This window comes from Poecilia reticulata, chromosome 12 (assembly GCF_904066995.2).
Source record: "Poecilia reticulata chromosome 12, P_reticulata-male-v2, whole genome shotgun sequence".
NCBI lineage: Eukaryota > Metazoa > Chordata > Actinopteri > Cyprinodontiformes > Poeciliidae > Poecilia > Poecilia reticulata.
This window is the reverse complement of record NC_088841.1, coordinates 32,066,129-32,092,671: the sequence shown is the minus strand read 5'-3', so window position 1 is coordinate 32,092,671 and position 26,543 is coordinate 32,066,129. Positions and strand designations below refer to the sequence as shown.

The 26,543-nt window shown below is 37.8% G+C and overlaps 1 long non-coding RNA gene and 1 pseudogene across 3 annotated transcripts in view; one reads left to right on the top strand and one right to left on the bottom strand.

Annotated features, from left to right (window-relative positions):
- LOC145554076 (uncharacterized) overlaps nucleotides 1-14,777 on the bottom strand; it is a 332,923-nt gene extending 318,146 nt beyond the window's left edge. For both annotated transcript variants that reach the window (XR_014090108.1, XR_014090109.1), the window contains exon 1: nucleotides 13,615-14,777. This is a non-coding gene — a long non-coding RNA (uncharacterized LOC145554076). The remainder of the gene's footprint in view (nucleotides 1-13,614) is intronic.
- A 7,170-nt stretch (nucleotides 14,778-21,947) lies between these two features.
- Nucleotides 21,948-26,543, top strand: part of LOC145554074 (transcription factor 4-like) — a 99,233-nt pseudogene continuing 94,637 nt past the window's right edge. The window contains exon 1 of the transcript XR_014090106.1: nucleotides 21,948-22,054. The product of XR_014090106.1 is annotated as a transcription factor 4-like (transcript). The remainder of the gene's footprint in view (nucleotides 22,055-26,543) is intronic.

Here is a 26,543-nt window from a genome sequence, read left to right as displayed (position 1 = left end):
TTAATAGGTGTCTAAAAGTTGAATCTTTGGTAATATTCACTAATCTAGCAAAGCTGCACTGAGAATCAGAATTATAATGATTTCAACTGAATAATAAGCCAAACAATGTTAAGTATGGAGCTAAATCTGAAGATAGCTACCTGTTTAGAAGCTCTGTCCTCTTCAAGATCCATAAATTCTTCTCTGAGTGCCTGAAGAGTGACGGAAGACTGGAATCCATTTCTGTTGGTTCCACACTTGCAGTGGTCAATGTCTGGAATATTTTTAAAAAGACTTATTTGCATGTAAACACTCAATCAAGTGCTTGCTTCAATAAAAACTAATTTCTTGAACAAATACAGTGACATTTTTTAAAATGAAGTTAAAATGATGATTAGAATAGTGAATTAAAGCCCTAAAACATATTAAACACTGTGTCAATGAAATAATTCAAATCTTCTACATTTTTCAGGTGCTGCATCTGGTTTTTGTGTGTTACAAACACCTCAGACATGACATATGGGGACCCAACACACTCAGACATTACTTATGGGGACCCAACACACCTCAGACATGACTTATGGGACCCACACACAGTTAGTTACAAGTCCTTCTGGGGATCAACTTTGTACCAGCATCTAACACACTTGGTAACACTGGTTAATGTGTTGTGGGGACTCCGTAAATGTCCAAAGGAGAGCTTTGGCTAGCCAATTTGGAAACTACAACACTGGAATAAGTCTTAGTCAGATGTAGCACTGCAACTGCACTTTGACATACAGGACATTCAACTGTTTGCTGTATTAGTTCTAAGGACTTGTGGCCATAAAATGTCAGTCAGCCACACCGCATGTCAAACAACATTGCACAGGCACTTCTGACCTCAATGTTACTTTTGATTCAATTAGTTTTGTTATTCAAGTCTTTAAATCCAAGTCTGCCAGCATCTAAAACCTGAGACAGGAATATATAGGTGTCCAAAATGTTGAATCTTTGGTAATATTCACTAATCTAGCAAAGCTGCCACTGAGAATCAGAATTATAATGATTTCAACTGAATAATAAGCCAAACAATGTTAAGTATGGAGATAAATCTGAAGATAGCTACCTGTTTAGAAGCTCTGTCCTCTTCAAGGTCCATAAATTCTTCTCTGAGTGCCTGAAGAGAGTGACGGAATACTGGAATCCATTTCTGTTGGTTCCAAACTTGCACTGGTCAATGTCTGAAATATTTTAAAAAGACTTATTTGTATGTAAACATGTACAACCAAGTGCTTGCTTCAATAACAACTAATTCTTGAACAAATACAGTGACATTTTTAAAATGAAGTTAAAAATGATGATTAGAAATAGTGAATTAAAGCCCTAAAACATATTAAACACTGTGTCAATGAAATAATTCAAATCTTCTACATTTTTCAGGTGCTGCATCTGGTTTTGTGTGTTACAAACACCTCAGACATGACTTATGGGACCCAACACACCTCAGACATGACTTATGGGGACCCAACACACAGTTAGTTACAAATCCTTCTGGGGATCAACTTTGTACCAGCATCTAACACTTGGTAACACTGGTTAATGTGTGTTGTGGGGACTCCGTAAATGTCCAAAGGAGAGCTTTGCTAGCCAATTTGGAAACTACAACACTGGAATAAGTCTTAGTCAGATGTAGCACTGCAACTGCACTTTGACATACAGGACATTCAACTGTTTGCTGTATTAGTTCTAAGGACTTGTGGCCATAAAATGTCAGTCAGCCACACCGCATGTCAACACAACATTGCACAGGCACTTCTGACCCTCAATGTTACTTTTGATTCAATTAGTTTTGTTATTCAAGTCTTTAAATCCAAGTCTGCAGCATCTAAAACCTGAGACAGGAATATAATAGGTGTCCAAAATGTTGAATCTTTGGTAATATTCACTAATCTAGCAAAGCTGCCACTGAGAATCAAAATTATATGATTTAAGAATAATAAGCCAAACAATGTTAAGTATGCTAAATCTGAAGAACTACCAGTTTAGAAGCTCTGTCTCTTCAGGCTCATAAATTTTCTCTGAGTGCCTGAAGAGAGTGACGGAAGACTGGAATCCATTTCTGTTGGTTCCAAACTTGCACTGGTCAATGTCTGAAATTTTTAAAAGACTTATTTGTATGTAAACATGTACAACCAAGTGCTTGCTTCAATAACAACTAATTCCTTGAACAAATACAGTGACATTTTATAATGAAGTTAAAAATGATGACTAGAAATTGTGAATTAAAGCCCTAAAATATTAAACACTGTGTCAATGAAATAATTCAAATCTTCTACATTTTTCAGGTGCTGCATCTGGTTTTTGTGTGTTACAAACACCTCAGACATGACTTATGGGGACCCAACACACCTCAGACATGACTTATGGGGACCCAACACACAGTTAGTTACAAATCCTTCTGGGGATCAACTTTGTACCAGCATCTAACACACTTGGTAACACTGGTTAATGTGTGTTGTGGGGACTCCGTAAATGTCCAAAGGAGAGCTTTTGCTAGCCAATTTGGAAACTGGTGCACTGGAATAAGTCTTAGTCAGATGTAGCACTGCAACTGCACTTTGACATACAGGACATTCAACTGTTTGCTGTATTAGTTCTAAGGACTTGTGGCCATAAAATGTCAGTCAGCCACACCGCATGTCAACACAACACATTGCACAGGCACTTCTGACCCTCAATGTTACTTTTGATTCAATTAGTTTTGTTATTCAAGTCTTTAAATCCAAGTCTGCAGCATCTAAAACCTGAGACAGGAATATAATAGGTGTCTAAAATGTTGAATCTTTGGTAATATTCACTAATCTAGCAAAGCTGCCACTGAGAATCAGAATTATAATGATTTCAACTGAATAATAAGCCAAACAATGTTAAGTATGGAGCTAAATCTGAAGCTACCTGTTTAGAAGCTCTGTCCTCTTCAAGGTCCCATAAATTCTTCTGAGTGCCTGAAGAGAGTGACGGAATACTGGAATCCATTTCTGTTGGTTCCAAACTTGCACTGGTCAATGTCTGAAATATTTTAAAAAGACTTATTTGCATATAAACATGTACAACCAAGTGCTTGCTTCAATAAAAACTAATTTCTTGAACAAATACAGTGACATGTTTAAAATGAAGTTAAAAATGATGATTAGAAATTGTGAATTTAAACCCTAAAACATATTAAACACTGTGTCAATGAAATAATTCAAATCTTCTACATTTTTCAGGTGCTGCATCTGGTTTTTGTGTTACAAACACCTCAGACATGACTTATGGATTCCCAACACACCTCAGACATGACTTATGGGGACCCAACACACAGTTAGTTACAAGTCCTTCTGGGGATCAACTTTGTACCAGCATCTAACCCACTTGGTAACACTGGTTAATGTGTGTTGTGGGGACTCCGTAAATGTCCAAAGGAGAGCTTATGCTAGCCAATTTGGAAACTACAACACTGGAATAAGTCTTAGTCAGATGTAGCACTGCAACTGCACTTTGACATACAGGACATTCAACTGTTTGCTGTATTAGTTCTAAGGACTTGTGGCCATAAAATGTCAGTCAGCCACACCGCATGTCAACACAACACATTGCACAGGCACTTCTGACCCTCAATGTTACTTTTGATTCAATTAGTTTTGTTATTCAAGTCTTTAAATCCAAGTCTGCAGCATCTAAAACCTGAGACAGGAATATAATAGGTGTCTAAAATGTTGAATCTTTGGTAATATTCACTAATCTAGCAAAGCTGCCACTGAGAATCAGAATTATAATGATTTCAACTGAATAATAAGCCAAACAATGTTAAGTATGGAGCTAAATCTGAAGATAGCTACCTGTTTAGAAGCTCTGTCCTCTTCAAGGTCTCATAAATTCTTCTCTGAGTGCCTGAAGAGAGTGACGGAAGACTGGAATCCATTTCTGTTGGTTCCACACTTGCAGTGGTCAATGTCTGGAATATTTTAAAAATTATTTGTATGTAAACATGTACAACCAAGTGCTTGCTTCAATAAAACTAATTTCTTGAACAAATACAGTGACATTTTTAAAATGAAGTTAAAAATGATGATTAGAAATTGTGAATTAAAACCCTAAACCCTAAAACATATTAAACACTGTGTCAATGAAATAATTCAAATCTTCTACATTTTTCAGGTGCTGCATCTGGTTTTTGTGTGTTACAAACACCTCAGACATGACTTATGGGACCCAACACACCTCAGACATGACTTATGGGGACCCAACACACAGTTAGTTACAAATCCTTCTGGGGATCAACTTTGTACCAGCATCTAACACACTTGGTAACACTGGTTAATGTGTGTTGTGGGGACTCCGTAAATGTCCAAAGGAGAGCTTTGCTAGCCAATTTGGAAACTACAACACTGGAATAAGTCTTAGTCAGATGTAGCACTGCAACTGCACTTTGACATACAGGACATTCAACTGTTTGCTGTATTAGTTTAAGGACTTGTGGCCATAAAATGTCAGTCAGCCACACCGCATGTCAACACAACACATTGCACAGGCACTTCTGACCCTCAATGTTACTTTTGATTCAATTAGTTTTGTTATTCAAGTCTTTAAATCCAAGTCTGCAGCATCTAAAACCTGAGACAGGAATATAATAGGTGTCCAAAATGTTGAATCTTTGGTAATATTCACTAATCTAGCAAAGCTGCCACTGAGACTCAGAATTATAATGATTTCCACTGAATACTAAGCCAAACAGTGTTAGGTATGGAGCTAAATCTGAAGATAGCTACCTGTTTAGAAGCTCTGTCATCTTCATGCTCACATAAATTCTTCTCTCAGTGCCTTAAGTGAGTGACGGAAGACTGTCATCCACTTCTGTTGGTTCCACACTTGCAATGGTCAATGTCTGAAATATTTTAAAAAGACTTATTTGTATGTAAACATGTACAACCAAGTGCTTGCTTCAATTAAAACTAATTTCTTGAACAAATACAGTGACATTTTTAAAATGAAGTTAAAAATGATGATTAGAAATTGTGAATTAAAACCCTAAAACCCTAAAACATATTAAACACTGTGTCAATGAAATAATTCAAATCTTCTACATTTTTCAGGTGCTGCATCTGGTTTTTGTGTATTACAAACACCTCAGACATGACTTATGGGGACCCAACACACAGTTAGTTACAAATCCTTCTGGGGATCAACTTTGTACCAGCATCTAACACACTTGGTAACACTGGTTAATGTGTGTTGTGGGGACTCCGTAAATGTCCAAAGGAGAGCTTTGGCTAGCCAATTTGGAAACTACAACACTGGAATAAGTCTTAGTCAGATGTAGCACTGCAACTGCTCTTTGACATACAGGACATTCAACTGTTTGCTGTATTAGTTTTAAGGACTTGTGGCCATAAAATGTCAGTCAGCCACACCGCATGTCAACACAACACATTGCACAGGCACTTCTGACCCTCAATGTTACTTTTGATTCAATTAGTTTTGTTATTCAAGTCTTTAAATCCAAGTCTGCAGCATCTAAAACCTGAGACAGGAATATAATAGGTGTCCAAAATGTTGAATCTTTGGTGATATTCACTAATCTAGCAAAGCTGCCACTGAGAATCAAAATTATAATGATTTCAACAGAATAATAAGCCAAACAATATAAAGTATGGAGCTAAATCTGAAGATAGCTACCTGTTTAGAAGCTCTGTCCTCTTCAAGGTCTCATAAATTTTCTCTGAGTGCCTGAAGAGAGTGATGGAAGACTGGAATCCATTTTGTTGGTTCCACACTTGCAATGGTCAATGTCTGAAATATTTTAAAATACTTATTTGTATGTAAACATGTACAACCAAGTGCTTGCTTCAATAAAAACTAATTTCTTGAACAAATACAGTGACATTTTTAAAATGAAGTTAAAAATGATGATTAGAAATTGTGAATTAAAACCTAAACCCTAAAACATATTAAACACTGTGTCAATGAATAATTCAAATCTTCTACATTTTTCAGGTGCTGCATCTGGTTTTTGTGTGTTACAAACACCGACTGGCTTATGGAGCCACCACCTCAGACATGATTATGGGGACCCAACACAGTTAGTTACAATCTTCTGGGGATCAACTTTGTACCAGCATCTAACACACTTGGTAACACTGGTTAATGTGTGTGTGGGACTCCGTAAATGTCCAAAGGAGAGCTTTGGCTAGCCAATTGGAACTACAACACTGGAATAAGTCTAGTCAGATGTAGCACTGCAACTGCCTTTGACATACAGGACATTCAACTGTTTGCTGTATAGTTTTAAGGACTTGTGGCCATAAAATGTCAGTCAGCCACACCGCATGTTCACACAACACATTGCACAGGCACTTCTGACCCTCAATGTTACTTTGATTCATTAGTTTTGTTATTCAAGTCTTAAATCCAAGTCTGCAGCATCTAAAACCTGAGACAGGAATATAATAGGTGTCCAAAATGTTGAATCTTTGGTGATATTCACTAATCTAGCAAAGCTGCCACTGAGAATCAAATTATAATGATTTCAACGAATAATAAGCCAAACAATGTTAGTATGGGCTAAATCTGAAGATAGCACCTGTTTAGAAGCTCTGTCCTCTTCAAGGTCTCATAAATTTTCTCTGAGTGCCTGAAGAGAGTGATGGAAGACTGGAATCCATTTTTGTTGGTTCCACACTTGCAATGGTCAATGTCTGAAATATTTTAAAAATACTTATTTGTATGTAAACATGTACAACAAGTGCTTGCTTCAATAAAACTAATTTCTTGAACAAATACAGTGACATTTTAAAATGAAGTTAAAAATGATGATTAGAAATTGTGAATTAAAACCCTAAAACCCTAAAACATATTAAACACTGTGTCAATGAAATAATTCAAATCTTCTACATTTTTCAGGTGCTGCATCTGGTTTTTGTGTACAAACACCTCAGACATGACTTATGGAGACCCAACACCTCAGACATGACTTATGGGGACCCAACACACAGTTAGTTACAAATCCTTCTGGGGATCAACTTTGTACCAGCATCTAACACACTTGGTAACACTGGTTAATGTGTGTTGTGGGGACTCCGTAAATGTCCAAAGGAGAGCTTTGCTAGCCAATTTGGAAACTACAACACTGGAATAAGTCTTAGTCAGATGTAGCACTGCAACTGCACTTTGACATACAGGACATTCAACTGTTTGCTGTATTAGTTTTAAGGACTTGTGGCCATAAAATGTCAGTCAGCCACACCGCATGTCAACACAACACATTGCACAGGCACTTCTGACCCTCAATGTTACTTTGATTCAATTAGTTTTGTTATTCAAGTCTTTAAATCCAAGTCTGCAGCATCTAAAACCTGAGACAGGAATATAATAGGTGTCCAAAATGTTGAATCTTTGGTGATATTCACTAATCTAGCAAAGCTGCCACTGAGAATCAAAATTATAATGATTTCAACAGAATAATAAGCCAAACAATGTTAAGTATGGAGCTAAATCTGAAGATAGCTACCTGTTTAGAAGCTCTGTCCTCTTCAAGTCTCATAAATTTTCTCTGAGTGCCTGAAGAGAGTGATGGAAGACTGGAATCCATTTTGTTGGTTCCACACTTGCAATGGTCAATGTCTGAAATATTTTAAAAATACTTATTTGTATGTAAACATGTACAACCAAGTGCTTGCTTCAATAAAAACTAATTTCTTGAACAAATACAGTGACATTTTTAAAATGAAGTTAAAAATGATGATTAGAAATTGTGAATTAAAACCCTAAACCCTAAAACATATTAAACACTGTGTCAATGAAATAATTCAAATCTTCTACATTTTTCAGGTGCTGCATCTGGTTTTTGTGTGTTACAAACACCTCAGACATGGCTTATGGACCCAACACACCTCAGACATGACTTATGGGGACCCAACACACAGTTAGTTACAAATCCTTCTGGGGATCAACTTTGTACCAGCATCCACACTTGGTAACACTGGTTAATGTGTGTTGTGGGGACTCCGTAAATGTCCAAAGGAGAGCTTTGGCTAGCCAATTTGGAAACTACAACACTGGAATAAGTCTTAGTCAGATGTAGCACTGCAACTGCTCTTTGACATACAGGACATTCAACTGTTTGCTGTATTAGTTTTAAGGACTTGTGGCCATAAAATGTCAGTCAGCCACACCGCATGTCAACACAACACATTGCACAGGCACTTCTGACCCTCAATGTTACTTTTGATTCAATTAGTTTTGTTATTCAAGTCTTTAAATCCAAGTCTGCAGCATCTAAAACCTGAGACAGGAATATAATAGGTGTCCAAAATGTTGAATCTTTGGTGATATTCACTAATCTAGCAAAGCTGCCACTGAGAATCAAAATTATAATGATTTCAACAGAATAATAAGCCAAACAATGTTAAGTATGGAGCTAAATCTGAAGATAGCGACCTGTTTAGAAGCTCTGTCCTCTTCAAGGTCTCATAAATTTTCTCTGAGTGCCTGAAGAGAGTGATGGAAGACTGGAATCCATTTTGTTGGTTCCACACTTGCAATGGTCAATGTCTGAAATATTTTAAAAACTTATTTGTATGTAAACATGTACAACCAAGTGCTTGCTTCAATAAAATCTAATTTCTTGAACAAATACAGTGACATTTTTAAAATGAAGTTAAAAATGATGATTAGAAATTGTGAATTAAAACCCTAAAACCCTAAAACATATTAAACACTGTGTCAATGAAATAATTCAAATCTTCTACATTTTTCAGGTGCTGCATCTGGTTTTTGTGTGTTACAAACACCTCAGACATGACTTATGGGGACCCAACACACAGTTAGTTACAAGTCCTTCTGGGGATCAACTTTGTACCAGCATCTAACACACTTGGTAACACTGGTTAATGTGTGTTGTGGGGACTCCGTAAATGTCCAAAGGAGAGCTTTGGCTAGCCAATTTGGAAACTACAACACTGGAATAAGTCTTAGTCAGATGTAGCACTGCAACTGCACTTTGACATACAGGACATTCAACTGTTTGCTGTATTAGTTTTAAGGACTTGTGGCCATAAAATGTCAGTCAGCCACACCGCATGTCAACACAACACATTGCACAGGCACTTCTGACCCTCAATGTTACTTTGGATTCAATTAGTTTTGTTATTCAAGTCTTTAAATCCAAGTCTGCAGCATCCAAAACCTGAGACAGGAATATAATAGGTGTCCAAAATGTTGAATCTTTGGTGATATTCACTAATCTAGCAAAGCTGCCACTGAGAATCAAATTATAATGATTTCAACAGAATAATAAGCCAAACAATGTTAAGTATGGAGCTAAATCTGAAGATAGCTACCTGTTTAGAAGCTCTGTCCTCTTCAAGTCTCATAAATTTTCTCTGAGTGCCTGAAGAGAGTGATGGAAGACTGGAATCCATTTTTGTTGGTTCCACACTTGCAATGGTCAATGTCTGAAATATTTTAAAATACTTATTTGTATGTAAACAGTACAACCAAGTGCTTGCTTCAATAAAAACATTTCTTGAACAAATACAGTGACATTTAAAATGAAGTTAAAAATATGATTAGAATGTGAATTAAAACCTAAACCTAAAACATATTAAACACTGTGTCAATGAAATATTCAAATCTTCTACATTTTTCAGTGCTGCATCTGGTTTTTGTGTTACAAACACCTCAGACATGCTTATGGGACCCTACACTCACATGACTTATGGGACCAACACAGTTAAACTCCTTCTGGGGATCAACTTTTACCGCATCTACACACTGTACACTGGTTAATGTTGTGGGGACTCGTAAATGTCAAAGGAGAGCTTTGCTAGCCAATTTGGAACTACAACACTGGATAGTCTTAGTCAGATGTAGCATGCAACTGCTTTGACATACAGGCATTCAACTGTTTGCTGTATTAGTTTTAAGGATTGTGGCCATAAATGTCAGCGCCAACCGCATGTCACACAACACATTGCACAGCACTTCTGACCCTCAATGTACTTTTGATTCAATTAGTTTTGTTATCAAGTTTTAAATCCAAGTCTGCAGCATCTAAAACCTGGACGGAATATATAGGTGTCCAAAATATTGAATCTTTGGTGATATTCATAATCTAGCAAACTGCCACTGAGAATCAAAATTATAATGATTTCAACAGAATATAAGCCAAAATGTTAAGTATGGAGCTAAATCTGAAGATAGCGACCTGTTTAGAAGCTCTTCCTCTTCAAGTCTCATAAATTTCTCTGAGTGCCTGAAAGAGTGATGGAAGACTGGATCCATTTTTGTTGGTTCCCACACTTGCATGGTCAATGTCTGAAATATTTTAAAATACTTATTTGTATGTAAACATGTTACAACCAATGCTGCTTCAATTAAACTAATTTCTTGAACAATACAGTGACATTTTTAAATGAAGTTAAAAATGATGATTAGGAATTAATTAAACCCTAAAACCCTAAACATATTAACACTGTGTCAATAAATAATTCAAATCTTCTAATTTTTCAGGTGCTGCATCTGGTTTTGTGTGTTACAAACACCTCAGACATGACTTATGGGGACCCAACCACACAGTTAGTTACAAGTCCTTCTGGGGATCAACTTTGTACCACATCTACACACTTGGTAACACTGGTTAATGTTGTGTGTGGGGACTCGTAAATGTCAAAGGAGAGCTTTGGCTAGGCCAATTGGAAACTACACACGGAATAAGTCTTAGTCAATGTAGCACTGCAACTGCACTTTGACATACAGGACATTCAACGTTTGCTGTATTAGTTTTAAGGACTTGTGGCCATAAAATGTCAGTCAGCCACACGCATTTCAACAAACACATTGCACAGGCACTTCTGACCCTCAATGTTACATTTGATTCAATTAGTTTTGTTATTCAAGTCTTTAAATCCAAGTCTGCAGCATCTAAAACCTGAGACAGGATATAATAGGTGTCCAAATGTTGAATCTTTGGTGAATCACTAATCTAGCAAAGCTGCCACTGAGAATCAAATTATAATGATTTCACAGAATAATAAGCCAAACAATGTTAGTATGGAGCTAAATCTGAAGATAGCTACCTGTTTAGAGCTCTGTCCTCTTCAACGTCTCATAATTTCTCTGAGTGCCTGAAGAGTGATGGAGACTGGAATCCATTTTTGTTGGTTCCACACTTGCATGGTCAATGTCTGAATATTTTAAAAATACTTATTTGTATGTAACATGTACAACCAAGTGCTTGCTTCAATAAAACTAATTTCTTGACAATCAGTGAATTTTAAAATGAAGTTAAAAATGATGATAGAATTGTGAATTAAACCCTAACCCTAAAACATATAAACACTGTGTCAATGAAATAATTCAAATCTTCTACATTTTTCAGGTGCTGCATCTGGTTTTTGTGTGTTACAACACCTCAGACATGGCTTATGGAACCATCACCTCAGACATGACTTATGGGACCCAACACACAGTTAGTTACAATCCTTCTGGGGATCAACTTTGTACCAGCATCTAACACACTTGTAACACTGGTTATGTGTGTTGTGGGACTCCGTAAATGTCCAAAGAGAGCTTTGGCTAGCCAATTTGGAAACTACACACTGGAATAAGTCTTAGTCAGATGTAGCACTGCAACTGCTCTTTGACATACAGGACATTCAACTGTTTGCTGTATTAGTTTTAAGGACTTGTGGCCATAAAATGTCAGTCAGCCACACCGCATGTCACACAACACATTGCACAGGCACTTCTGACCCTCAATGTTACTTTTGATTCAATTAGTTTGTTATTACGTCTTAAATCCAGTCTGCAGCATCTAAACCTGAGACAGGAATATAATAGGTGTCCAAAATATTGAATCTTTGGTGATATTCACTAATCTAGCAAAGCTGCCACTGAGAATCAAAATTATAATGATTTCAACAGAATAATAAGCCAAACAATGTTAAGTATGGAGCTAATCTGAAGATAGCGACTGTTTAGAAGCTCTGTCCTCTTCAAGTCTCTAATTTTCTCTGGTGCCTGAAGAGAGTGATGGAGACTGGAATCCATTTTGTTGTTCCACACTTGCAATGGTCATGTGAAATATTTTAAAATACTTATTTGTATGTAAACATGTACCAAGTGCTTGCTTCAATTAAACTAATTCTTGAACAAATACAGTGAATTTTTAAAATGAAGTTAAAATGATGATTAGAAATTGTGAATTAAAACCCTAAAACCCTAAACATATTAAACACTGTGTCAATGAAATAATTCAAATCTTCTACATTTTCAGGTGCTGCATCTGGTTTTGTGTGTTACAAACACCTCAGACATGACTATGGGACCCAACACACAGTTAGTTACAAGTCCTTCTGGGGATCACTTGTACCAGCATCTAACACACTTGGTAACTGGTTAATGTGTGTTGTGGGGATCCGTAATGTCCAAAGGAGAGCTTTGGCTAGCCAATTTGGAAACTACAACACTGGAATAAGTCTTGTCAGATGTAGCACTGCAACTGCACTTTGACATACAGGACATTTCAATGTTTGCTGTATTAGTTTTAAGGACTTGTGGCCATAAATGTCAGTCAGCCACACGCATGTCAACACAACACATTGCACAGGCACTTGACCTCAATGTTACATTTGATTCAATTAGTTTTGTTATTCAAGTCTTTAAATCCAAGTCTGCAGCATCTAAACCTGAGACAGGATATAATAGGTGTCCAAAATGTTGATCTTTGGTGATATTCACTAATCTAGCAAAGCTGCCACTGAGAATCAAAATTATATGATTTCAACAGATAATAAGCCAAACAATGTTAAGTATGGAGCTAATCTGAGATAGCTACCTGTTTAGAGCTCTGTCCTCTTCAACGTCTCATAATTTTCTCTGAGTGCTGAGAGAGTGATGGAGACTGGAATCCATTTTTGTTGGTTCCACACTTGCAATGGTCAATGTCTGAATATTTTAAAATACTTATTTGTATGTAAACATGTACACCAAGTTCTTGCTTCATAAAACTAATTCTTGAAAAATACAGTGACATTTTTAAATGAAGTTAAAAATGATGATAGAAATTGTGAATTAAAACCTAAACCCTAAAACATATTAAACACTGTGTCAATGAAATAATTCAAATCTTCTACATTTTCAGGTGCTGCATTGGTTTTTGTGTGTTACAAACACCTCAGACATGACTTATGGAGACCACACACCTCAGACATGACTTATGGGATCCAACACACAGTAGTTACAAGTCCTCTGGGGATCAACTTTGTACCAGCATCTAACACACTGGTACACTGGTTAATGTTGTTGTGGGGACTCCGTAATGTCCAAAGGAGAGCTTATGCTAGCCAATTGGAAACTACAACACTGGAATAAGTCTTAGTCAGATGTAGCACTGCAACTGCACTTTGACATACAGGACATTCAACTGTTTGCTGTATTAGTTTTAAGGACTTGTGGCCTTAAAACTAAAAAAATAATTTTTAATTTAATTGAAGACGCTGTTTCAATACATTTCAACTTATCTAAAGGAGAGCAAAGGGGAGTGATCAGAAGATAAAAGGAGAAGGGGAGAGGATCCCTCAGTTAATCAATTATCTGTTATCAATGACATACCTGGCAGTCATGGAAAAGATCTCGTCTTTCACCAAGGTAGTTAATGAGGCAGCAACAACTGCATCCCTTTTTTTCTCAATGCTGTGTGTCTGTAGGGAGATACAATTTAGTGAAAAGACTGTTAGTGGAGAGTGGGGAGAGAATTACATACAGTAAGACCGAATTGCTTAAAACAAAAGGGTAGTTTAAGTTTGTAAGGAGCTCAACTTTGTGCACATCAATTCTTTACAAATTATTTCAATTTTAATTCATTTAATGTTTGAAACGATTTTAAAATAAAACTCTGAGAAGTAACGCTAAACTTTAACAACAGAGACACGTGCGCAGGTATGCAGGTAATCTGGAGAGCGGATCATTTTGTTTTTAAACAGACCGCGACGGACTCTAGCAGCCATGTTAAGGGAGCTAACAGAGCTAACAAGTAAACAACATAAAACACGTCAGTCAAGTTTGTTGGCGACATATTAGTATAGTAGTATTTTAAGACGGGACTTCTCATGTGCGGCGATAATACACTAATGAATTGTTCCTCATTGACAGCTGTGTATTTCGGTGCAGCGTGATGTGGGAGCAGAGACCTGCAGATACTTACTGACCATTATACCTTAACCACACTCGGCAAAAGCTGAACTAACCCCTTTACAGTCAATGTTTTGCCTAAACATCCGTCCATTCAATATATTAGAAAAAGCTGCATTTCTAATCTTAAAACCAGCGGTCAGACACTGTCATGCATGCTAGCTAATCTTGTAAAAAGCACACCGCGAACACATTTCATTGCAACTTAGTTGTCCAGACAGTCAACCGTCATGGTGGCGCCAGGGACAGATTCAATCGTTGATTTCAAGTAATGGCATGTTACCAGATGCACATTGAATATAAGGGAAGTGTAATATCTCATCATTTCAAATATTACAATTTGCCTTCGCGCTATTATTCACAAATAGCTTACCTTCAGCTCACGGTTCGATGGCAGGGAGGATGCAGAGTTCTTCTTCTTCTTGTTGTTGTTGTTGTCGGTTGGCAACAAATTGTTAGTAGCATTACCGCCAAAGGCTGCAGAGTTCCCTGTCCCGCTCATTCAAAAACGCGTCTGACGCATGTGCGACTTTGGAGCACCAGACTTAAGATTCGGGGGTATATTTTCCTCTATTTTCCAATGTAATGGTTTTTACTGTTAACGAATGGGTAGCATATGTAAAATTTACCCATTATTTTATAATTCCTTGGCTAAATAAAAAAATATTAATTTTATATGATTTTTTTAGATCATATTTACCACTCTCCAAAATCTCTTTTTTCAGTGTAGATAAAAATCTAGGCGGACCTTCCAAATTAGCCATTTTGGAACAATTTGTGCCATTTGAACTTTCTTAGTTTTTATTTCTGTAGGTTCTGTTTTAATCATTTATTCTTTTCATATAATACATTATTATATATCATAAATAAGTAATTAAATCTAAATTATTTTGGGGGGTTCTTTTGAAAAGTCCACATTGCATTCATTCATAAAAAGAGAAAAAATAGACAAATTGTAATAGACTGAAAATGGAACAGATTAACTCACAATAACACTTCAAATAGAATTATATAACAATGAAAATGCAAATAGCAATGACAACTAAGTTGTCAAAATGATATGATCACAAGAAAAACTAATATATCTCATAATTACATTACAATAACTGCGCTCTGCGCTCTCTGCGTAAAACCTCCCAATTCATTTTTCAAAACTACACGGGGCAGTTTCTCAGGAACACATTCGTCAATTTTGACGATTGACATGTCGTTCGAACAGTCAGAGCCAATAGAATCAGAAAACGTTGACATTAATACGGAAACTAAAGTCATTCACCAATTACAGCAAAAAAAGGCATGTGTTATGGCTACTCTTGCATCACATAAAGTTCCAAAAAAAAAAAAGGCCAGTGTAGTCCCTAAGGGGTTTTTCGACTCACTCAAAAACAATAAAAAAGACCTTTCCTTCTATCATGTCTTCATTTACACTAGTCAAAGGTGTTAATTGTAACCTGCCAAATGACAGAGGGCTTAAAAATAACCAAATATTCAGTTTGGTTATTTTTAAAAATTATATATAAATTCCCTTCTCACCCTCTGCGGGTGGTCTGTTTCATCCTCTGAGCTCGGGTCCTCTACCAGAGGCCTGGGAGCTTGAGGTTCTCCTCCAGTATCTTGCATGTGCCTAGAACTGCACATTTCTGGACTGAGATGTCTGATGTTGTTCCTGGGATCTGTTTGAGCCACTGCTCCAGTTTGGGGTGACTGCCCGAGGGCCCCGATGACCACAGGCACCACTGTGGTCTTCACCTTCCAGGTCTTTTCCAGTTCCTCCCTGAGGCCCTGGTATTTCTCCAGTTTCTCATGCTCCTTTTTCCTGATGTTGTAGTCGCTTGGTATTACTACATCCACCACAACGGCTTTCCTCAGTTCTTTATCCACCACCACAATGTCCGGTTGGTTCGTTTGTCTGTCTGGATCTGGAAGTCCCACAGGATCTTAGCTCGGTCATTCTCCACCACCTTTGGGGGTGTTCCCCACTTTGATCTCGGGCTTCCAGTCCATATTCTGCACAGATGTTTCTGTACACTTTGCCCTCTACTTGGTTATGTTGTTCCATGTACGCTTTCCCTGCCAGCATCTTGCACCCTGCTGTTATGTGCTGGCCTGTCTCAGGGGCCTCCTTGCACAACCTACACCTTGGGTCTTGTCTGGTGTGGTAGATCTGAGCCTCTATTGCTCTGCTGTTTAGGGCCTGTATCATCCAGTGCATAATGCACTGGACAATGCAGTGCATAACATACAGTGCATTGGATTATGCACTGCATAATACCCAGTGCATTGTCCAGTGTATTATGCACTGCAAGGCAAGACAAGGCAACTTTATTTATAACATTTTTCAGCCAGAGACAATTCAAAGTGCTTGTACAAAACAGGTAAAGGTTAAAAACAACATACAAGAAGAAAAAAAATCAAGCAAATTAAAAATAGACAAAGTAAACATTAGAATTTCAAATATAGTGAATGAATGGAAATTCTTTAAAAATAAGATTTTAAGAATAGGCAACTTCAAATAAAAGGTATTTAACCTTGTTTTAAATAAACTCAAAGTAGGGGCAGACTTATAGACTTGGAGCAGGAAGTTTATTCCATAGAGCTGGAACATAAAAACTGGCATCCTGCATGTTTTAGTTCTCTCCCTGGTTTACACACCTGGTTCAAATGATGGCTCATTAGAGCCTACAAAGAACATTAACATACTGAACAGGTTGTTACTACCACCAGGGAGAGAACTAAAACATGCAGGATGCTGGCCCTCGAGGACTGACTTTGGGCACCCCTGCCCTATGTAATCAGCAGGTGCAGAAAAAGCATTTCGCCAGCAGAAATATGGATAAAACAGGACAAGTCCAGACCGATATAGCCCACAATGGGAGTGTTAGTTTGCGCTTTAAAAGAAACCAGACTTTTTATATTTAGAGTTTTTAGAGCTCTCAATATTTTTTTCGTTTATCTTCAGTTTCATACATTTCAGTTCAGTTCACAGCTTAACATGTTGGTCAAAACAAGAAGAGGGAGAGAATCTCCCCCTCATCTGAACCACCTGGCTTTTAAAGGATTGGCTCCCACCAGGATTAATTAGAGGGGTGGAGACATTCATATTTCAGAAATAAAGAACAAACATATGCACTAAACTATTCCTAAAAAGTGTCTACAGAGTTACCATTAACTCAAACAAAACTAGAAACAAAACAATCTGGGCCCAAACAAAATCCAAAATACATCTCTCTCCCCTCTCAGAAAATGGATTTTTCCAATGAGGCTGATTGAAACACCAGGTCCTTGTCAGCCTTGCTCATGGGCACGCTACCATGGCAACACAGGACCAGGTGACCTCAAAGAGATGAGAAAAATTATTAAAACGAGTAAATAAATCCAACCACCTCCCAAAACAATACATTTACCCAAATAAACCAGAATATACAAAACACACAAAACAGCACCAATTATTAATCAATTCAAACAATTAACCGCATTTTTGTATTTTTTCTTTTTTAGGCAGACAATATAAATACATATGAACAATTCTTGATGATGGTAGTTCCACAGTATCAAAAGTCTAAACACTGAATCAGTGGAGTCAATCATTGTAGAAAAAATGTCTATTTTCATTACAGTTGTGGATTGTATCTTCTAAGTTGATATTGTGATTTAAACCAAATGATTTCAAGTTCTTTCCATAACCTTCCTTATGGGGACCAGGAAGAAGGCAGAACCCAACCATATTTGGAAAAGTGTGTGAATTCCAATGAGGTGCAGTACCACTCTGAAACCTTATGGGGGCAGCATCGAGTCACACACACACACACAAAGTGACGGAAAAACATGTGTTATGGGCCATTTCTAAAACTTCACCAGCACCTTTAAAATGGCTTATAAAACGATTTTAAAATGATTTCCCTTATGGGGACTTGGCTTCAGGTCCCCACGAGGAGTAAGTCCCATGACGTGAGTGTGTAAACAGATTGAAGTCCCCATGAGGTGATAAAAACTAGAACACACACACACACACACACACACACACACACACACACACACACACACACACACCACACACACACACACACACGGTCGACCACATTCCTATTCTATACGCCTGTAATTATCAACCTCTTCTGCATCGACTACCATGTTGGCATGCATTCAGCGCTGGTCTATACACGCCTGATTCCAGCCCTGCAACACGCTTCATCCATTTCATCCGCACCGACAGCAGAACGTAATTACACACTAACTGCGTTTGATATTTAGACTGGCTGCAGATTTAAGGGTTTTTTTTTTTTTATCCAAAAAGAAAGTCTGCGTGGTAAAAATAGTAATCGAAGCCAAATCCGCGGCTCAGAGAGGAGGGGAAAGCCTGTTCAGGAGCCGCAGAGAAATTAGCTTTGTTGTCTACACACAGCGGCAGCCGGTGCGTTTTCTGAGTTCATCAGACACCTTTTTCACAGCGGCGGTTCTGTTCGGTTTGGGGTTTAAAAATGAAAGTTCCTCTCGTCACGCGCTCATCAAGCTCTGGCCTGATTCTAAAGGCTCTGGACGTCTGAGTTTAATCTCACCAAAGATGTTTTATTTATCAGTGTAATCGTTTTTGTGTAAAAAGGATGACCGAGTCGAATTAAACCGAGATGCTGGAAAAAAAAACAACAAAAGGAAAATATGGAAAAGATAAATCTGTGTTTCCAAAGTGAGGCTCGGGGGCCATTTGCTGCCCTCGGAGTGACTTTGTTCGGCCCCCAACTGGAATGGAAACACAAAATCTTCCACTGGGAGATTATTTCACTTATGGAAAAGTGTTTTATTAATGTATCTTGCTAAAAAATGACTTTTAAATTTGTTTTGTCTTATTGCTAATATATTTGCAATAAAACACTTTTTGCAGTGCAGTACTGTGAAACAGAAAGCCAATTTCATGCTTTAAAAGACGTAGAGCCACAAAAACCACAAGACTCCATGTTTTCCAGGAGTGAAGTCGTCTGCAGACCCACTGGGTTCGGTTCTGGTCGGGATATAACGAGACGACCAAAACCGTCGTGAATCAACAACTTGAAATCCATCGTTTGTCACACGGATCTCTGCGTTTCCTTTCCGGGCCGTTTGCCTCCACAAACAGTCCAGAACACAACCCGGCGCTGATCATTTAGCGCCTGTGTCAAACTGGAGGCCCGCGGGCCAAATCCGGCCTGCTGCAAAGCTTTATGTGGCCCAGAGGGACATGTAAATATAACCTGGAAAATAACCGTCTTATGCTTCGATAAATATTTGATCAATCAAAGGAAATGAGTTTTCAACATAATTCTGACTTTTGATTTAATTTTTCTTCCACAGTTTTCATACATTTTCTGCCAAATTACCAATTAATGATGAAGTACTCACATTCATATTTGACTGGTTTTTATCGATACATTTTACAGCAGCCGGCCCTTTAAGGACATCCCCGATTTATTGTCTCTAGCTCTCCTTATCAGCTGAGGTTTTAAGAAATGTGAAACCTCAGGTGGAAAAAAGCTGAAGCTCTTAAAGTGGAGTGGAGGAAACAGAACGCGTCTCAGTTGTGCGTATTCTTGGAGGGTTGGATATTTTCTGGGTTGGGTTTGTGACGGTTGCTTAGCCGACGCGCTAACGAGTCTCTGAAACCAAACGTCTGTCCAGTGAGGCTCAGAGAAGAAGAAGAAACAGTTGAAGGTGTGTTTTATAGTCCTGGGTTTATTCAACAGAGGAGATGAAATCAGAGGGTCCAAAATGGCGCCGAACACAAAAGGAAGCGTATGGTTCCTGCGTTTGGACTGTCTTTGCTTTCCAGGCGGAGCAGATGTGTGTGTGTGTGTGTTTAATTCTGCTGCGAGATCAGGGAATGGAAAACGTGAACGCTCTGATCAGGACTGGCTTTGACTGTAATAACTTCTGAAAGCTGGTGCAACGGGATTACTTTACTCTGTTCTCATGACGCTGGGAAAACAAACCCATTAACACACACACACACACTCCATTATTAAACTGCACTGTCTATTTTATGAGAGAAGGTTTAGATGATGCATGCTCCAGAAAAATAACCTTTAAGTTTCACTGAGGCTCAAGAGAAGAAGGTTTAAATAAAAATAGATGTATTTTCTGAAAACAAATGAAAAGAACCTAGAATGTATCGGGGAAAGTCTTTACGTTCTAGAAAATGGCCGAAAGTTTTGTAAATTTTAGAAATGAAGGTTTGAGAAGTAGTACAAGTGGTTTGGTGTAAAATCACAGAAAATAACTGGTGAAACAATAACTAAACATTTTATAGATGTTTACTTCCATCGTTGACGTTTGACAAGCGACGTTTAGAAACTAATCTGTAAAATGACCTCATAAAGTTTGTTAAACAAGCTCTATTCCTGAAAATACCAAGTTCTCGCTGTGTAATGCAGCCCAGTTTATCGTAGTTCCAGAAAGTCCTGAGAGGAAGATGGAATTAAATAAAAACAGTAAGTCAGAGGAAAGTAACTTTAGTTTCTGTGCCTGTAAATTCTGTGAAGTACCAAATATATTCTGTAAAATTAGTGTTTGAAGTAAAACCTATAATTCAGGAAATCAACCTGAAAGTTTTGGAAAGTATCCTGCAAGTTTGAGGTACATACTTGGTAAGTTCCAGTCAGGAATCTTTAAGTTTCAGAAAGGTTAATTTATGAGAAATATTATATACACAGTAAAAACGCCAGAGTTGAATTAACACCCAGAAGTGTCTCTGAGTGTCCAGGTCAGCTGGTGTTAAATTCAACAGCACAGAGTCACATTAACATTAACACCAGTGTTGGTGTTAAAATATATGAAAAGTAACACCAGTGTAGAGTTGATCACAAACGTAATGTGGTGTTAAAAAGTAAATAATTGACCCAGAAGATGTCTATCAATCAAATCCAGTGGAAAATATTAGACCAATGTTAATGTAGCAACAAAATGGGTGTCATATTTTAACACTTTCAAAGTGTTACTTTAACACCTGCTGACTTGGACACAAATAGACACTTTTGGGTGTTAATTCAACACCTGCATTTTTTACTGTGTATATTCTGGAGAGTTCCCTGTAAGTTCCAGAGAGCATTACGTTTGTTTTTTAAAGTTCGGCTCCATGTTGCCTCATAATATGACCAGAAAGTTTCTGAAATGAATCCAGAAGTTCTAGAAAGTGACCTGTAAGTTTGAGGAAAGTAATCTGTAGGTTCCAGGAAGATAATCGTGAAGTTTGGGGAATTTCTTTGTGTTCATTGATGTAAACTTTAAAGCCTTAAAAGTACCATTTAACAGGAACGCACTCTAGATAAAGTTGTTTAAGTTTGTTACAAGTCATGGAAGTTGAGGACTGTAGTGGAAACTCTCGCCTCTTCGCGTTTCAGAATCTGTACATTTGTCTTATAATTTGCAGATTTCATCATAGATCTAAAATATTTAAGAGAAAATCCAGTTTGGGAAGCTGCGATAGCTCGGCTCAATGCTAATTAGCGCGCTACTAGCTAGCGTTTGCAAACCAGCCAATCCAGGAGCGCCATTTGTCTTCCTTGGTGCTGATTGCTGAACCACTGAAACGGTTTCCACTGTGCGTATTAAAGTATATTTAGGTATATGTTCTAGAGGCCGAATCAAGTATTTGCTCGTAACTTTTGCGCTAACCCCCGACGAATGTCCACGATTTCATTTCTCTCTTTGCATGAAGAATAAACTGTAAATGTATGATTTCTAATGCGAGTTTCGCGTCTTTCGCCACAGCAGAGAGAAATGAAACCAAGTGTGAAATGAATGACTGTAAACTGTGCTGTGTTTTTCTCATGTAGGTAAATCGGAGAGGAGCTCTTACCCGTACGGCAGGGAGTCCAACCCACACTGCCATCAGGTCAGTGAGACTTTAAATGCGTCTCTTATCGGCGCTCAGCGGGCGAGAAGGCGGCCTCTGTTGCTGCTTCGCTGTGGGTGAAAACGTCTCAACTGGAGCAAAAGCTGAAGAGCAATCTGGGGCGTTCATCACTTTGACTTTGGTCCTGAACGGCAACAAACCACCACAGAGTCACTGCAGCTTTTCAGGAAGCCTCTTCATCAGGAGCTGCTAGAAAAGAACGTAGAAGAATCGACATTTACTGTAGTTTGATTTACCACCAAATTCATTCAAATAAAATGAAATGAAAGTTCTTTAGTTTTAGATCATTTGTTTTAAACTTGGACTTAAACTGTTCAAATAATTTATCTATGTTCAGTTTGAATTAAATTTGTTTCTATTATATTTTCATCTGCTAAAGTAAAAATATTTGCTCCACTTTCAAAAAACAAACAGAATCAAATTCTGACTTTATTTCCAGTTGATTCCAAACAAATAGATCCAATTATTAAATGTCACCCAGTTTTATTTTTTCATCTTAACAAGTTTATCTCGGTATAATAACATTTCTTGTTTAAAACAGTTTTAAGTTTTATTTTGAGAAACTTTCTCGTTTTAATGAGTTTTATATTTTGTTATAACTTTGTTATAACTTTGTTTTAATTGTTGTAACTTTAAGTCTGTTATAACTTATAATTATAAATCTGTTATAACTTTGTTATAACTGTTGTAACTCTGTTATAACTTTGTTATAACTGTTATAATGCTGTTATAACTCTGTTATAACTGTTATAATTATAACTTTGTTATAACTTTGTTATAACTCTGTTATAACTTTGTTATAACTGTTAGAACTCTGTATAACAGGATTCTGCTCCTGAATTTACGCCATACTTTGGTGCACTCTATTGAAATGTATTCAAATTCAAAAATACTGTATCGATCCCAAGGAAAATTAAATAATATGTAATCAATTTGTCCAAATGTATTGAATTATGAACATTTCATTCCAATGCGTCCAATCAAAACCAGTTTTAGCCTCCAGATGATTTAAAAGCATTTGTTCAGGTATTAGAATCGATTGTCTGAGATGGACAAAATGAATAAATAAAGAGAAAAATACATATTTATATGTATATTTCTCCTTTTCTAGAAAGGTTTTGATGTAACTGCATCATCTCCGTATGTATTTATGTGCAATTATTCAAATTTAAAATACAGAAAAGCATTGATCGATGTGTCCATCATCCTCATAAACAACATCTGTGAGGAATATTTTCACATTTCTCTCATAACTTGGCCACTTATTCCCAACTTTACAAACTAACTGTAATTAGTTCCATCCTTTAAATGCAAGGATGATATTTTGCAGATCGTAGCAGCAGCAGGTGTTATTAGGACTTTGGTGAAAGCTTTGTTTTGAATCTGCTCATTTCTCGCGGAGCATATGCATTCATGCTAAAGTGCTGCTGATGATTAAGACGTACAGATGCTGCGTTTTGATTCCGCTGCTGGAATATTAAACAGAAAGTCTCCAAGTGTTTGCTGTACTTTTGATGACCGCCAATTTAGAAAATGCGTGAGATTCATTCCAGTGCAAGCTGTTGGAAATGTGGGGTCTGATGTTGTGGATTCCTGTTTATTTTTTTTTGTCACCAACATGTAATAATTAAGGCTTATCAAAGTGCCGTGGTGAAAATGCTGCGCTACAAGGTGCTGCGGATTATTCATGAATGAGTGAAATGAGTTCATCAGATCTTCTGCAGATCAAAAGGTTTGAGTTTCAGATGAGATGAAGCTGGAGGATAATTGTGGAAAATTAGATCTGCTCAGTAAAACACTTATGGATGTTGCGTCTGACACCGGGTACAGGGATCGTTTGGTGAGATAGATAAAAGTTTTCTCTCAGTTAAAATGATCTATAAAATCAGGAAAGTTCCCTTTAAATTCAGGAAATAGTTTGTATTTTCTTGGAAACAAATCTGGAACGTAAAGTCACATTTATCCTAAAGTTTTGGTGAGTAATTTGAGTGCAATGATTGTAGTTTTCTGGCCGATCACCGGTCTTCACTTTATAGTTCAGCCAATACCAATTTTTTTTATTGCCTGAAAAGGTTCGTCAGTGATACAGTCCAGGCCCAAAACCTGCAAAATAAATAGCAAATGTTTACTGTGTAGTGGCTAATAACTAATCAATATTTCAATTCATTTGAAATTAATAAATAAATCGTCCAGATTTAAAGGAACTCAGTGTTTGTTGTATCCTGGAAATGTTGTGCAGGTGACAGAAGGCCGACTTTGTAACCGTCTTTATGTGTTTCTGAAGGTTCAGATTTCAGTCTGATCTCTAGTTAAATCAATCTGCAAGTTTGGTAAACGGTAAATCTTAAAAATTCATACAGTTGTTGAAAATGCCCTGAGGTTTGGGCAAAGAAACTGACGGTTTGGTTGAAGTAACTTGGACGTATTAGAATGTTCCAGAAATGTTGTTGTCAGGAAATGTCGCCTCATAAAACTGTCCAAGTCCAACAGGAAGTTATCAGATTAAAGCTGTGAAACTGTTTCCCCCTCCTGGTAGACTCGGTTTCATTTTCACACTGGTTTCAAACCAGCCCGTTCCCCTCCTGGCCTGTGGGGGCGCTGCACCAAGAGCCACTGAAGGAAACGACTCAGAAACCTCTGAGGACGCATCTTCACCAGATGGAAACAAGATGGAGGCGTCAGATTTTAGCCTTTGGAGGATTTCTCAAGCCGTTTCTCCTGCTAGCGCTAGGCTAATGTGTCTGCTATGGTTGTATTTACCCAGAATGCCCTGTGCTGTAGTCCACTTCCTGCTTTTGAAGTGGTCTCCAGTTCTCTTGGTGTTCACATATGCATTCGAACTGAACCCAGACGAGGCTTGTAGCTGTTTTCTGGACCTTGAAACTGCCTGTGTTGCCCAGCAGGTTGTTGCTAGGCAACCAAACAGCAAACGACTTAGTTGATTCCGCCATCTTAGCCTAGCAAGAAAGCTACACTTCCCAGAATGCCTTGCGGTTGTGTATTGGATTTCAGTGAATGTTCTACACGTCGACTATTGAATCATCGATCGATGTCGATTTGTTCAGAAAGTCACCTGAACGTTTACGGAACCAAATGTTTGTCATCCTGTCGGGAGTCGTAGCGGGGTTCCCCCCCCCGTCCTGATCTGCCGCTTCCGGCCTCGTCTTCCCCATCCCAGCTGCAGCAGCTTTTGTCTGAGACGACGTCAGCCCCGAAGACAGTTAGAAACGCTAAAGTGAATCAAAACGTCGCTGCGTCTCTGGCCGTTTTCCGACTGGGGCTGCTGTCAAATTATCCCGCTCCGGAGCCTGAATGGCTCCTGATGGAAAGTGTTGGATTAATTTACATGCTGGGCTGAGGTCCAGCATCCTGGGCTGTTGGTGAACGATTGAGAGAGAGCAGGAGGGAAATGAAACGCAGAGGTTTCCACTGATCCGTGTTTGTGTCAGCGGTCTGCTTTGCTGATTCCTGATTGGACGCAGCGTTTATGGACGTTTTGAACTTTACCTGTAGGGTCTTGTGCTTAATTTATTACATTCTGTCTGAAAATGCAACGTTTCTGCTGGATTACAGACATTTTTTTAAAAGATTATAGATTATTTGTTTAAATGAGAATTGGAAATACAGAAAATACAGTTTAAGTTAAAAGCCTCTGTCTTTACTATGTAATTTAAAAATATATTATTATAATTTTCAGTAATAAGACAATATCTAGTTTTTGTCTGAGCTTATTTTTTCTTTCAGTTTCGTTTTCTTGCCGTTTTCATCCTAACACATAAAATTAATGACAGTTTTAACATTTTTAAAGGTTTTCTAATCATTTTAAAATTCAGGACTTGTAATTTTGGTGTATTTTTATCATCCATCTGGTTATTTAAATGTTTTGTCCTGTAAAAAGAAAGTTTCTACAAATTATGGAGTTCCCCAAGGGTCGATACTCGGTCCATTTGTTTTGGTGTTATATATATTTACGGTAGTCGGCGTTGTGTTTTTTTTTTATTTTGACACGTTTGAATGTGTGTTTTAACCACAACGCACAGCTTCAGTTGTTACAGATAGAAACTAGAGATCTGACTGAAATCTGAACCTTCAGAAACACATAAAGACGGTTGCAAAGTCGGCCTTCTGTCACCTGAACAACATTTCCAGGACACGATAAACACTGGATGACGGTTATTAATCACTTCATTTTTTAAGCATCCTTCTCACAATACATTATCTCGTTGTTGTTGGCGTATTTACCGTAAAGCGGCGGTGGAAGCACCATCCTGGGTTCTGTCCACACGGCTGCTGTCTGAAGGAGCGTAGTCGTGTGACTTTGACTGGGCCGAAGCTACAAGAAATGGAATATAAAAAAACGGCTGAAGCTTCATTTTCAAAGTCTTGAGATGCCAACATGAGCACTTAAAGTCCTGGCACATAAAAGCAGCCGTTTGCATAAATATTCCCCTCATGCGAACACGCATGA